Source organism: Octodon degus, unplaced genomic scaffold, assembly GCF_000260255.1.
Source record: "Octodon degus isolate 3935 unplaced genomic scaffold, OctDeg1.0 scaffold00001, whole genome shotgun sequence".
Lineage (NCBI taxonomy): Eukaryota > Metazoa > Chordata > Mammalia > Rodentia > Octodontidae > Octodon > Octodon degus.
The window spans coordinates 21,065,635-21,082,026 of record NW_004524577.1 but is presented as its reverse complement, the minus strand read 5'-3'; positions in this window follow the sequence as shown (position 1 = coordinate 21,082,026).

The following is a 16,392-nucleotide window of genomic DNA, read 5'->3' as shown; positions in this document are numbered from 1 at the left end:
AACAATAAATGCTCACTATGGAAGCCAAACTGCAGGAGATGAAAATGTTCTGGGGAAGCTTCCAGGGGTTTTCTAGAAAGATGTATAAGAGGGGGACTTATTTTGTGGAAGGAAAGCAAGACCAAAAGAAGGTGTTTATAAAATACTTTTATGTGTGTATTGCTTATCATGACAGGGAAGACTCAATCATCTTTAGGATTTGCAGAAAAATAGTCATAAAAGAGTAACAAAGTCACTTCAGGGCAGTATGAGGAAGAGGCAGAAGCAACTATTGTAGGGCAAAAAACCTCTGTAGGATTAAAAGAAATGGTAGATAAGTAAGCCAAATCAACAGACAGAAACTAAAGGCATTTTTGACTTCCAAATCAATGGCCTGATCGAGGATGAGCTAAAGTCAAAATTCATTGAATGTGGAGTGCAGAAAAGGTTACCTCTAAGGCTCAGACTGATTTTGGAGGTCCTGCTTAGCGAAAAAGATGTGTACAGAAGTTAAATCAATCTATTTTCCACAAGGACAGGAGAGAATCTCTGTAGTATCGGTGGTGTCACTGGGTGGAAACAAGCACTGCATTGGGGAATTCAGCAGACAATGCCTGCACATCTGGACAGGTGGAGACAAGACACTCTGGGCTCAGGACGAGGTCCTGAGACAGGCCATATGCAGAAGGGAACCGAGCAGTGTGGAGGAGCAGAACAAGGCAGACGTGAGACAGGAGCACAAAGCAGACTGCAGCACGGTAAAATCATTCTAGACAAGTAGTTTCTAACTTCTCCAAGCAACAGGAAACAGCAGGGGAAAAAGTGTACAAAAGTGAAAGGAAAGAGGTAGCAGGCATTTGGGGAGACGGAGGAGGGCCACTGTCATGACAAACACTATGGAAGACATCGCTGCCAACTCGGCTGAACACTACATGAAACTTCACAAACGATGGCACATGCAATGCGATTAAATGTCCATTATCACACCAGGAGGAACACTATACTCAAACAATTTTAATCACTCCATGAATATGAAATGTGTTCTCTGCAGAAACAGTGTGTCTCCAAGTTTGAGAATACCAAAGCTTTTGGAATCAAACAGTTTCTCCTCCTCACAGCCACTTCCTCCAACACTAAAGGCCATATGATAAACCAAACGGCCCCAAGCAGCCATCAGGTCTCTCTGTGCAGAACAGGAAGCCCTCTATTTTTTTAGGAGAGGGAGAGGGGAAGGGGGAAGAGAGGGAGAGAGAGAGTGAGAGGAAGAGGGAGGGAATTAGAACGAGGGAGGGAGAGGAAGAGGGAGGAAGGGAAAGGGAAGGGAGGAAGGGGGAGAGGGACAGAGACAGACACAGAGACAGACAGACTGAGAGAGACAGAGACAGAGAGACACACAGAGATAGAAACAGGGAGACTTACAGAGGCAGAGACAGAGACAGAGACAGAGGCAGAGACAGAGACAGAGACAGAGACAGAGAAACAGAGAGAGGGGTACAGATACAATTTATTTGTTTCTTGGTATGCAATGTGCCCAAAAGTAACAGAAGCACCTGCACTCCAGAAAAAAAAAATCCATCACATCCTATCAAACATGGAGTCTGTGCTTTTATTTGTAGCTTTGGTTGTATTTCTGCAACCATTTTTCTTCCACAAACCCAGCTTTCACTACTGCCTGGGCACTCCCAAGTCTCCTTGGATTTAAAGAGCTCTGTGTATGGAAATGGAAGAACTGTATGCACCTGAAATATTATCTTATTAAATTGTTTTATTCCTTAACTCGCACACTCATGAGGTAGATAGGAAGGAAGCAGCGTTATTCAATTATGAAGTAACTTTCTCCTTAACCAAATGCTCTAAATTAAACCCAGGAAATTTTTTTTCACAGGTGGCATTTAAATGAGAGTTATATACAGCCGTCTCCTGGGGCACTGTGCTCTGTCCTCTCCCCTTAATTCGACCCGAAGAGATTTCCCAGAGCTACGAGCCAGCAGGTGACGGAGGCGGAAACCTGCCAACATGCCCAGTAATCGGGCTCAGGGCTTGGGGCTTATGGAGACACATACATCAGCGCTTTCCAAAAGCTCTAACAGAGCCTGGAAAAAAGGCAGATAAATTTTCTGTTTACCTGAGAATTATGGTCCTTACAGATGATTATTTTTGAAAAAAAAAATGTAAAGCTAGACAAAAGGGCTGCATATACATCAGAACGTTGACACAAAGAAAATACCATTTATCAGAACATACGAACACTTAGGTTTAAGGGAGCAAAGAGAATGCCCTGAGTACATTTTTAAGAAAGGATTTCCTGTGAGTCTTGGCCCCTCTACTCCCTGCACCCACAGCCTTCTCCTCCATCTTCTCTGACACTACCATAACCACTTTGAATCCTGGTTGCCTCAACCCCCAGCCCCCGACCTTGTATGTCCTTTCCTTCTTCCCTCAAACACTAACTTGCTGGCTTCCCCAGAAGTTCCCTGGTTTCCCTCCAGCTGTCACCATCCCCCTCATTGTTTTATGGATCACCTCCCGCAGAGCCGCCATTCTCCACTGCCCTTTCTCTCAGGCTTACATCCACCTCTTGTCAGCAAGTGGCCTTACCTCCTAATTCTCCACAGAAAATGCAGAGAGAACTCTAATCTACGGAGAGTGCTGCCAGTACTCTGCCTGCACTTCAGTGAGGGCCTCTTCTGCCACTTCTCTTCTCCTCAACAGGGAAAACCAGAGGCAGTCAGTCTTGCCCAGTCAGGCCCAAACTACCCAGACCCCAGGCCCACACTGCCTCTCCCTGTGGGCCTTTCCTTTTCCCTGTCCTGTCCTGTCTTGTCCTGTCCTTTCCTCCTCCTCTCCTTCTTCTTTCCTTTCCTTTTCTTAGGGTGAGCACGTTTGCTGTCTCACTTTATGGCTTTCCTTTATATCTTTAAAAATTAGCAATAATAAAACTTGGAAAAATAATACCTTACTCCCAAAATGTATCTGGTCCTACTCATTCATTCTTGAGGGTATTCCTGGACACTCAGCTCTCCATCATTGCAGAGAAATTAATGCCTTGAAATGGCCTCCCCCCCACCCACCCACTCCCTTTTCTTTTGGTATCACGAATCAAAATCATGACCGCAGGATCTTGCGCTCACCAGGCAGGCAGGCAGGCGCTGTACCACTGAGCTGTATCCTTGGCCTTCCTCTTCTATTTCTGTGTCTAAATACACTTAGGTTTATAGTACAAGTATGCTCTCTCTCTCTCTCTCTCTCTCTCTCTCTCTCTCTCTCTCTTCTCTCTCTCTCTTGACCACACATATACACATGCCGTGTCCTCAGCCGTGATCTGTGACTAGTGCATCATATTGACTCGTTTTCCTCACACACTGCACCAATTCTCGTCCATCTGGCTGGCTGCTCTTCATGGGTCCTCTTCCTTCCTTCTACACACCTGTCATTCAGTGACTGCTCCTCTCTGCACCCTCAGAGAGAAGATCAATGCCCACGGCGTCTCCTGGCTCCTCTATGCCCCGTAGCTTCCTCATGAATGGACGGACGGCATCTCCTCTAAATAGAGTTGACGAGTTATTTGAGGCCAGGAACATATTTTATATTTGATACGATCCTTAATCTCCCATTTTCCTCAAAGGGCAAAGAAACAGGAGCTACAGTGTGACTTGGGTACCTAGGAAGAGAGGTGTGGCAGAGACGGGGCACAAAGACCAAGTCCACAGGAGCTGCTATGGTGTCTCCTGGCCAGTGACCCACAGTGAGTCTCCCAGGTGTAGGGAGGACTTCTGCTTTCGCCTTTCCCCTTTCCTCCCTCATTCAGTGCTGAGCCAGCTCTCCCTCACATCCACTCCTTTTCAAATCAACCTTTTCTCCTTTTGTACAAGTCTTGTTCAATTCTTTGTTTGAAGCGAAGGGCCGGGAACCTGTCTAAATGGCAAGCCACTTCTGCAAGTAGCTACCCCATAACAATACTGTGCACAGTGAGCACGCTGTGAACACTCACTGGCCGCCTCTCAGGCGCTGCAAGCGCTGAGGACACAGGTGCTTTCAAAGTTCCCTGGCAAAGAGAAAACAAGAGCAGGCTGGGCTGGGTGGAGTGGGGGCAAAGTCAACCCAGCCTGCCCTGCAGAGAGCAGGAGGGGTGGCCTCTCCACTTCCTTCATGGTTCTCGGGCTCACAAGATCAGCTTTGTCCCAACTTGCTGCACCTCCCAGTCCCTCAAATCCAAGATTCCCCCACTTGAACATTCAGACACTACCAGAAGTCTGGCTTTCCTAATCCAGCATAGGGATAATGCTTTCCTACTCAACCCCCAGCAATGTGGGTTAATACGTACTGCACTTGCAAGCGCTTGGTATCTTTTTATCCTTGTTTTAATCTCCGACTGCAGAGAACAGTCAATCTTGCTTGCTAACCGGAGGATCCAAATCACGGTGTACCATGGGGCTCTTTCCTAGGCGCTGTCTTTTCAGAACTCTTAACTCCCAAAGGATTTACCTTCTCTTCCTATATCCTGCCACTGCCTCAAACAAAAAACGCACTCCTTCTTGATCCCAAAGTCTCTGTATTTAAAGTGATTTAATTTCTAAAATCCCATTTTAAAATGACCTTCTGCTTTCAAAAGTTTCATCTCCAAACAAATGTGTAGTAAATATTTTTAGCTGTGTACCCTTCTAAAACCTCCCAAGTCGGTCAGGGACACACAGCACTGAACTACTTTATTTTTGTCAATGAAATATCATCTCGCAAACACCCAGGTTAGGGGAAAGGATTTTTCTTTACTTGCAGTCTCTTACTTCTGGTATCTGACATTAATTTTTATACTATCTAGAGTCTGCCATGTCTCATATTCTTATTACTCTGCCCTGCATGCTGAGGAGCCCACCTCGCTGTTCTTCTAATCATGCCGTGAGTGCTCAGCTTGCCTCTAGCTCCTACTTCCTGTCAAAGAGTGCAAACATGTTCCTGACTCCCCAAAATAATTATTTTCACGTCAGCCTCCATTTAAAAGCCTTCCCTAAGCTCTCCTTGCTAACAAGATGAGCTCCACTCAATTTGGCAGACCTTGCCAACTGGATGTCTCATTAGTCCTTTGCATAATTCTTGTCTTAGATAATTTCTTCTCTTTTGTATCATTTTCTTCTTTTGTGGTACTGGCAATTGAACTCCAGCATTTCATAATGGAATATATCCTCAGCCCTTCATAAATTTTTACATTTTAAGACAGGGTCTTGCTGTGTCATTAAGTTGCCCAAACTTCATGGAAACTTGTGACCCTCTGGCTTCAGCCTCTCAGTGTCCGGGTGCTGAAACTGTAATCATGGGCCAGGGTGCCCAGGTTTTGCTTTTTCTCCCACTTTACTGAAATGTCCATCTCAAATAAAGTTTTGTTCAGAAGACTCTCCAATCCGTCTTCCATGGCGAGCACTCGCCCGAGTCTGACAGCTGCAAGGTGAGTGAAGTCTTCTTTGTCACTGACACTTTCTGTGTGCGAAGACCACTCTTGCTGCAAGTCCTATTCAGCAGGCTAGACCATGATTTTCCAAAGACACTTTTTCATGAGAGCCTCACTTTGCATGTGCTACCTCTCACACCACCTTTATTTAACCTACACTCATCACCTTCATTTTCTACCAGCAGCTTCTTAATGATTTCCCAGGCTAATGCTATTTCTTCTTGACACAAGTCTGCTTCTTTGAGCACAATTTGCTTACAAATTATCATCAATGAATGTTTTACAACTGTGCATCAGATTTACCCACAAACCACTGCTTCATCTATCAAACAATTAACCAAACATGCAATGCATGTGCCTGTGCTCTGTGGAGCTGGAATTTACAACGTTGACTCTTGACTCTAATCTCAATAGTTCACTTTGATTTGGAAAAGTGCCCGTCAAGGGGATCCATTTTCTCTTATTAAACATTTCTCTTTGTTCAATCTATTCATCTGTGAGACATTCTAATGTGTGCATGTTTCTTTGAAGAATATTCTAGGGTAACTGAAATCCATTCTTTCAATCATATCAATTTCTGAAACATTTTAACATGTTAACTAAGCCGATACCCACATTGAGTTGTAACACTTACTTATAATGCATTGGCTTTGTGCTATTTTGTATATATTGTTTATAATCACCTCTAATTCACATGTACATATCTCTATAAATTAAATTATAGGTTCTTGGATATTAAATTTACAGATTCCATTGTACTTTCACTAATTTGTTTGCTTTTCTGTGGCCTCAGCACATTTTTAACAGCAGAGGGATGACAAAGGTAAGTATAACGTTTCTGGAGAAGTAACTGACGCATTAAGGACATTTTTATTGAAAGAGGTGACTCCCCAATAAAATGTGGTAGGAATCTTAGTAACCCCTGAGTACACAGTAAGGCACCAAGGTAAAGGCCATTGCACGGAAGCTGAGAGCAGTTACTGCAATCACACTTGCAGCGTCTGGCCTTCAGAGTACCACTGAACAACAGTCACACTCAGCTAGTCTTGGACACAGAGTAGCCTGTGCCTGTGACGGGACAGGCAGCAGTAGCAGCAGAAGAACACGGTTCTGAAAGGGACCCTTGTGGGGTAAGAGGTAACTCCAAGAGGAGCGATAAACAGAGAGTGCAAAAGGCAAGATTTTCGTGAGATTCCTACAAATACATGGGAGAAGAAACCTAGCAAAGAGCTCGATCCCACACTGTGATGTAGCCAGGGCATGCTCAAGCATGATGGATACCACGTTACACACCTCTCCCACTAACGTGCCCTCCCCTTTCCTCAGCCAGAAGTCCACCCAGAGTAGGCCACGACACAGCTGCTAAATGCACAGCAAGCAGTTTATAAAATGTATGGCAATGCTCCATGGGACTCAAGGAGGAACAGTGAACTGGTGTTCAGTGCTGGGGGTGAGGACGTGAGGGAGGTGGATGGGACCTGGGGACAGGCTGAGAAACAAGGCTGTAAACAAACAAAGGTCACATTAAGCTTATTTCTTTTTCTTTTTTTTTTCTGGTACTGGGGATTGAACTCAGGACCCTGTGCTTGCCAGGGAAGCGCTTATTCTACTGAGTATCTCCCCAGCCCCTAAGCTTATTTGTTGTTAATACTTTGTTTTAATATACAAAATTAGTACATCTGCTGACATGGAAAAAAAAGGCTGATCTAGTGAAATGTATAAACTATGTATTCATTGGACCTAAACAACAAGAAGATAAAAATACCGTCCTGTGACAATAAATAATATTGATGACCTATTTTGAATAGTTAATCAATTTTCCAAACGGGTAGCTATTCAAAATCTATGCTCAACAGTGTATATTCTAAAAACATGAAAAAGCTTTGGGAACAACTCACTGACCACAAGAAAACTTAATGCTTAATGAAAGTTCATAAATTCAATACTAACTTAAATATAAAATACCCTAATCCTTGTTTTTTAAAAAGTGAAATGTTTTGATTACTACAAAATACGCAGATACTTATGGTATCATTTATGTTCATGGTATCAGTGTTAATTGTTTGAATGCAACAAGTCTAGTTTCATAATATAGCTGCTAAAATTTTAAATTTTTAAGAATTTCTCTGCGGACTAGAAAGTTCAGTGGATTAAAGAGACTGCTTAGGTAGATGCAGGGACCTGGGTTCGATCCCGGCATGCCTTGCCGGCCTCACCTCTGGGGCACAGAGACAGCCATTGAGACTGGGCGTGGTGGTGTGGGCCTGTAATCCTAGCACTTGGGAGGCTGCAAACAGGAGGATCACTGAGTCCAATCTGTGCAAAGAGACCCTGTAGACCATGTACTAAATACATTAAAAAAAAAGAATTTCTCTGGATGATCATAAAATATTCATTTATCTAATATTTTAGTTAACATAGAGAAGCTGTATAAGGGCTAACAACTACCTGACATTTAGAAGAATCCATGAAAGGGTTAATTCTTCAATTATAAGTATAAACAATTTAATGGGTATTTTTGGCTTCAGATTGTGCTTTTGGAGTTGTGGTACTTTAGGATCATGAATGTCACTGCATGTACCTTTTCTGGTGCTTAAAAACATGGGCTACAGGGGCTGGGGAGATGGTTCAGTAGAATAAGCGCTTGCCTGTCTAGCGCAAGGGCCTGAGTTCAATCCCTGGTTCCACCAAAAAAAAGGGGGGTTACAAAAGTGTTAGGTGTGAAAGGCATACTCTGATTATTTTGATTTATGCATTATTTATCACAGTCCTTAAGTTAGAATGTCATAGGGTCTTTTTCTTTGTCTTTGTTTTTTTCAATACTAGGCATTGAACCTGCGATGTTCACACGGAGCTGTACTTCCAAATTCTTTTTGTTTCTATGAGACAGGGTCTCACTAAGCCCCCCCACAACCTCCAGCTGGGCTCAGATGTGCAATCCTGCCACTAGGTTCCCCACAGTGCTGGCATTACATGTGTGAGCCACCACACCTGGCCTCCTAGAATCCTTCGTTCTGTATCCTGCAGCCATGCAACATTTCTTGCCACAAACATGTAGAACAGGTAATTATCACCATTAGGCCCTGATGACATAAAATTTAATAACATTGATTTGATAATCAAGATTATTTTTAGATAACTTCAGATTGGCACAAAACATAATCATGATGTCATTATTTCTCGTCACTTTTATTCAACTTTACAATGCAGGGCTAATTTATATGCCATATCACCAATGAAATACCCACACTGCTAATGCTATTTTTTGTCAAATGGTAACTTGAAGGCTGCAAGCATTTTGTTGCCAAGAAAACTCTCAACTGGATAATTCTGACATTTCAAGATTTCATAATCTCCCATAAACTATTCAACGATTCTTCCATTTCACACTTTTATATCAATCTTCTTTCCTACTTTATGTTTAGAGCCAAATTTGCAAAAGCAATTGGATAAAACGATTCCACTTACAGTAGTTAAATAAATTATGCTAACATATATGGAAATGGGATGTGCAGATTCGGAATCTGTTCCAGCAGGTTCCTTCTGAGCATGGAAATTGATTCTATAGGTTCAAATGGACAAAGAAGAAGAGTTAAAAGGCAGCTGACTGCACACAGCAACAAAGTTATTAATTAGTTTACTTATTAGCACAAACTCTGCTATAGACATGAACACTACCTAAGCATTTGATGCTGGGTGATTTCACTAGTTCTGCTCCTCAGCATACATGTCTAGACAATTCCTGGCTTTCTGAAAAGCATCACAGAGGCCAAGCACACACGACGATATTCTCCTGCCCATATAAGCCGGAGCAATCACACAGGTGGGTCAGCAGCATAAGGACAAGATCTCCAGGCCAGCTCTTTTTCTGATTAAAGGAAAATACTTTTATATCTAAAGCACAGTGGGTTTTTTTGTTTGTGTGTACGTACAAATACATTCATACACTGTGCCTGTGAGACAACTCAGCGGACTAAGCCTGCTTAGGAAAGTGTTGGGACCAGGTTCAATCCTTGGTACCACACCTCAACAGCCCTGCCCCTGGGCACACTGGGATAGTCACCAGACCTGGCGTGGTGGCACACGCCTGTAAGCCCAGAACTGGGGAGGCTCAGAACAGGAGGATCATTAGGAGACCAGGCTACACAGTAAGAGCCTGTACCAAATATATATATATATATATATATATATATATATATATATATTAAAGAAAATTCATAGAGAGAACTGCATGTATCACATGCAATTCACCAAAGCTGATTTTCTTTTTAATTTCCAATGCTCACTCCCTGTCATGTTCCTCACAGATGCCTGAGGAAATCTCGACTGGCCCACACTGCCTTCAGAGAGAGCAGCCGTGTGCATCCTAAGATTATCCTGGGCCTGCACTTTCATGACTGATGTGCTCTGCTTCAAAAGCACAATTACCCAGCAACTGAGCACATTCAGCAGTCCTTGAGGGGAAGGAGATGGACAAAGCGATTAAGGATATGGATGGAAATATTAGAGGGGTGGAGATCATACCATCTTCAAAGAGTGCTAATAAAATACAAATATTCCTAAAAAGAACCTGAGTCAGAGAGCTACTAAAGAAAAAGTGCATGCTTTTGAGAGTCTGGGGAAAAAATACACAAGAAAATGTCTACAGAGGCCGGCCATGGTGGCACACCTGTAATCCAGCACTGAGAGGCTGAGGCAGGAGGATCACCATGAGGTCAAGGTCAACCTGGTCTACACAGTTGTTCAAGGCCAGCCTGAACTGCAGAGTGAGACCCTGACTCAGTAAATAAAAAATTAAAAAAATAAATGCCATAAATAATAAAATGCTCTGCCAGAAACAGGAAGGGATAAAAGAAAACAACTTTTTTATGAAAGAGAGAAAGCTAAAGGCCAGGGGGAAAACATGCCTGTCACTCAACATAGCTCAAGGAGCTGTGCAAGAGAGAAAACAAGATTCTGACTACATTGTGCTATCATGTTTACTTCAAGAAAATTATATGTTTAATTATAAATTATAAGCACTTAAAGAGCAAGATTATTTCTTTTTTTAAGTTTATTTATTGTGTGTGTGTGTGGCCAGCTCAGCCCACCTAGGGGCGGGGCTGGCTGGCATGTGGTGCTGGGGAATCGAACTGCAGTCCCTGTGCTTTGCTAAGCTTGTTCTAAGTAGGTGCTTTAGACCACTGAGCCATCTTACCAGCCTGAGCAAGATTATTTCTAAACAAAGTTATAGACAAAGGTCTTCGAAATCAATACAAGGAAAGTAGTAATCTAACCAAAAAAAGGAGAAATGAGTTAAGTGCATGAAGTAAGAAAAAAATATAAATCACTTACAAATATGAGATTTCACTTCAGCAAACATCAAAGAAAGGTTAATTAAAACAAAGATATGACACACTTGAAAATACAGTAGCCACAACTTTGAAGTTTTGTCAATCAATTATTTAAACTGATTCTATCCAAAATGGCGGAGTGATGGCAGACAGGAAATTCTTAAGCTCTTTAGAGGTTAATTTGGCAGTATTAATTTTTTTTTTAATTAGAAAATTTTACTGTTTGTATCTGTGATCCAGAATTCCACTGTGGGACACAGTTATGAGGAAATGTGCGTAGTGGTCCACTGTAGCAGTGTTGTCTTTTTGTTTTGATTTGTACCAGGGATTAAACTCACGGCCTTGTGCTAACCCTGCAGGCACCTAAGCCGCTGAGCTGTCTCCCCAGCCATGTAGCCCATTAGTAGATGATGCAAAGTAGGCTGCACTAAAGAGCATGCTGCCCAAACTGTATGGTTATAATCATCAACATCACACTTGTTACAACTGTGATAACCAGGCTGGATGGACAGCTGTAGTATATGGGAAGGGCACAAGGAAGGACGGGAGCAGCTCAAAATAAGCACTGGGAAGAAGACAGTAACTAGATGGATGTAAGAGCATATATCTACTACATATTTATGAGTATGCTCAGGTGTGCATAGATAGGTATATTTATGAGCATATTCTAAATGTACATATATTTACATATCAGATATATAAGCATAATGAATATTTATTTAAATATAATTATATATACTAAAACATACATAATTATGCACAAAAGTCCTGAGGAAAGATGGAAGGGTACACAGTGTTTTTTTCATTCTTACAAAAACAAATAACACAAAACGTATGCTATTAGCTGTTTTTTAAATGAAACATTTCACAGTGCTAAATCTATTCACATTGCTGTGAATCAGATTTCTGTAATTTTGTTAGCTTTCCATTTTACACCCGTTAATGTATCAAATACATTATGTATAAAATGGGCCACCTCTCAGCCCCTGGCAACCCTCATTCTACTTTTCCTGCTATGAATTTGACTAGTTTAGATAACTCATGGAAGTGGAATTGTACAGTTTTCACTGTCTTGTGGCCAGCTTATTTGAGTGAACCAGCACACTCAAGGCCCACTGGCATTGTGCAACATGGATTACTGTGGCACAGTCTTCAGGGCACCGAGAGCTCGCCACATGTATGTGTGTTCCATGTTGCGTATCCTTCAATTCACATTTCGGTTACTCTCATCTTGTGGTGGAATAAGGCTGCTATGGAAGTGCATGTGCAAATACATCTTCTGGACCTTCTTTTACTCTTTTGGATGCTTTTCCACAAGGGAATTGCCAGTCATGCTGTTTTACACACCAGTGTGACCACTCACCCATGGCTTCAAGAAGCAGCAGCCATGTGGATCCATTTCTATATTTTAACAAAATGAAATGTACTTTTTTTTATTTAAAAAGCAATGAATAAGAAAGGAGCCTCACAGATAAAACTGTTATGTTTTCCTTCTTTTAGTTCACCCTGCTCAACTCTTGACTCAGCTCTCAAATCATAACCAAACAAACACTATTTATCCAGACTAACAATTGGCCATTTGTTTTCCATGATTAAATGACTCTACACAAATATACCTTCCATCATCCACATTGAGACTTTTAGATTTTAGTACACTGCAGACTACTTTCAAGAAAAATTTAGGTTATCACAATTATCATTTCTATTAGCAATTTATAAGTAAACCTGTTTTCCCTATTATAGTTTCTGGTGTAAAATAAATGCTCCTTTTGTGCTGGCCATATAGCTCAGCAGATTAAAGCACCTGCAAGTAGGCGCAGGGGCCAGGGTCGATCCCCCGGCCTGCCATGCCAGCCCCACCCCTGAGGCATGCTGAGATGGCAAATGAGACTGGGCGTGGTGGTGCGCGCCTGAAATCCCAGCTCTTGGCAAGCTGTAAAGAGGAGAATCACTTAAAGTCCGATCAAATAGTGAGACCCTTAACACCCTGTAGACCCTTCCTTAAAATAGAGAAAAAATAAATAAATAAATGCTTGTAATTTATATCTTTCTGGAAAGTTCTAAGTATCATATTATTTAAAATTAATTACATGTTAATGGACACATAAAACTGCATGTATATTTTTATTACTTTTCAAGCATTTTCCTCCTCTTTGGAGGTTTATAAGCCAAGTTCTCCTTGACTCATATAACTCAACCATCTTCCCAGAGCTAACTTTAAAGGAAGAAAAAATGAAGATTCACATTCATACACTCCAGTTAATAGGCAAAGACAGATAAGCCTAAAGAGATTGAACACATCTGATGATGCAGAACTACTGGAAGAGGAACTATTATAAGCAGAAAAAGAAATGAAGCAGCAAAGGAATTCAAAACCCATCACTGCAGAGAACATCTGTGCACACGAAAGACAGAGTGAAGACTCAGGTTCCACAACTGAGGCCAGCCAAAGATAAAACTTGAAGGGAGAATTGTCATTTTCTGATCATTAACACTTTGAAAGAAGACCAGAAGGAAAATGGAAATGAACAAACAAATGAGAATTGGCAGATAAACGTCTGCAGTCTAACCATCAAATAACCACAACTACAGAAGAAGGAACTGAAAGAGAGCGCATGAATATTAAATATTTCACAGCAGTAGCAGTTCTTTTTTTCTGAGCTAAATAAATATATGAGCACTTTATTCAATAGATAAAAAGGGCTCAGTCTAGTTGTATCAGAAAAAAATATGTAGTTATATCTGGTAATTGATTGAGTTGTAAAAATAAGCATTAAAAGTGCTATACAACGCCAGAAAGTGGAAGTAAAACAGTTGTTTTTAGGGACAACAAACAATACATCTTTATAATATTTGATGAAATACTGAGTCTTTAAGAATAAAAACTATCCTCCACAATCATGTGAAATAAATCTTTGAAGTCCCACACTAGTGTTTAGTTTATTTTCATATGTGAAGACAACAAGTAATTAGAATATTATATGGATATTTCATCATCATAATGTATCTGAAGACTTTGTTTAATATTTTAGAGTAACTCAGCTTTTTTTTGGGGGGGGCAGTGGGGGCAGAACCAGGAATTGAACTCAGGCCCTTGCACTTAGCAGGGAAGCACTTATTTTACTGAGCCATCTCCCCAGCCCCTTAGCATTTGTTGAGTACAAAACATAGCAGGCAAATGCTGACATCTCTGTTATTTCAAATAACAGTAACCACACCTTGGATACATTTCACTGCACATAGTTATATCCATTATTTCAAATTAAACTTCCCAGGATACGTAGGTAGCCAGTATTTTTTTTTTTATCATCTTTTTATCCACAGTAACTTGTTCGTCAGACACAGAGGCAAGAAGCATAAGAATGAGGTAATTTCTAATTGGCCAAGTGTACATTTCTCCTTTATCAACTACTCCAACTCCTTTCTCAAAAAATGAAACTTTCTGCTGAGAATGATGGGTTTAGGTCGAATTTCTATTTCTCTTTCCCCTCTGTCAGAGTCAAGTCCCAGAGGAAGTAGAAAATCTGTCAAATTTCCTTTAAAAATATGTATCATCTGCCATTGGACAGGCTTGAATCTTCATTCAGACATTTATGCTGAGATAAAATATATAAAGAATGTGCTTAATTAGAACTTGAGGAACCCACAATGTGTGCTGAATTTGAAGCTATTTTATCTCATGAAGAAGCTACTCATGAGCAACAATTTGTGACAAGACTGCAAAGAAAGAACAAGCAATTTATCTTCTAGGATTTCTTCAAAAGTTACTTGCAAAGCAACAGTAGTGAACAGCATCATAATTACACAAGCTCTTCAGAGCACGTGTTGCTATGTGTTTTATTTTTCAGACCAAATTCTTCATACAGCACATATTTGCATATTCAGTCCTTTAAACTTTTGAGAAAGGAATTTGGATTCAAAATTACTGTGATCTTTCTCATGTTTTCCTTAAAGAAAAATGCAGTCACTGTGAAAAACGATATGGGAATTGGCAGTTGGCTAAACTACTTAAGAAATAAAAATAGGAAATGAACACGTTTATTTAAAGACTATTTCAACATCTGGACTTGATAGTGTACATCTGTGATCTCAGCACTCAGGAAGCTGAGGCAGGAGGATTGCTAGAGTTTGAAGCCATCCTGGGCTATATCATGAGTTCAGTGACAGCCTGAACTACATAGTGAAACCAGTCACAAAAAAAAGGAAAAAGAAAAATTCATCAACAGAAGTAAATTTTAAGTGCTAAGGAAGTAGCTCCCAAAATTCACAATGTCACTTAATAAGCCAGTTGGATATAAGGTTCCACGTTTAAGGCTATAATAGAAAAGACAGCATACACAGTGGTGAAAGAGCCAGCCTGCTTGGGTTAAAACACAGCTCTGCCACCTGACAGCCAGAAGACCGGACAATAGCTACTTTATCTCCTACGTCCAGTTTTGCAATCTGTAGGATGTGTATAAAGAGAACATCTGCAACATTTTCCTGAAGATTAAACGTGTTAATAAACACAAACACTAAAAACAAAGGTTCACACATAGTAAGCTCTATGTAGATGCTGGACATCATGATTTTGTGTATGACTTTGTGTGTGTGTGTGTGTGTGTGTGTGCGCGCGCGCACGCACGCACAAGCACACATGTGTGCATTCCTTGTATTTTTCCTGTCAAATAAAACTAATAAAATTTTTTCTCAAACTTTATACACGCTGGAATCTTTCAAAATAATGATTACGTTAAAAACTTTTAAATTCACCCTCTAATCTTCTGCTCCCTTTCTCATCTTAGAAAAATATTTCATTTTTGTGAAATATAAAAATAAAACTTAGCTTCTCATCTCTTGCACCTAAGTTGAGGATCGTCGTCTGCATTTTATAGAAAAAGGGAGCAGGATGTAAGTGTCCCACAAAGGACTGGCGTGACCTACACAGGTCATCTCCGTATTGCGTTTCCTACAGACTCCATTAATCTTTGCTAGGGAACAGAAAAAAGAAGGTTTTGTTCCAATTTAAATTCTGTAAAATATTAAACATATCTTCTGATAGATACAATGAAGATAGTTTTGCATACAATGTGGATAACTACATATTGTTTAACTCGTACATAATGTCATGAAAAGATTACTTGGAAAGGTAAAAGCAAATTAAAAAAAAATAATATGGAAAAATTAACACAGACAATGTGGTCCATACAAGGACAGGGTTCCTATGAAATGTATGATTCATTTTCACTAGCCAAATGGGATGCTTCGAAAACAGGGGTATCTAGCTCAAAATCTACCATTCTGCCACATATTCACCAAAGGTTACTACTGCAAGTTGATTTTAACATAATTAGATTATCCATAATAATTTTCCTGTTTGTTCTTAGTATTTGTTTTCCATTTCTCAGTATAGGTTGGCATCACTGTACAAAATTATTAACAGAACATAAAACAAACTTCAATGCCCTAAAATAAACCCTGAGGGTTGTTTTGAAAGGAATTCTTTATTAATTAGCAGAAATCCACAGAATTGGAGAAAGTTGGGTCCAATCAAGTGTAGAGTAACTGAAAAATTAGTTGTCAGGAAATTTCATGTAGCTCTATTACTTCCCCTAATTGGTACTAGCCTCCTACAGCTGTAACTGCTGGTGATGTATC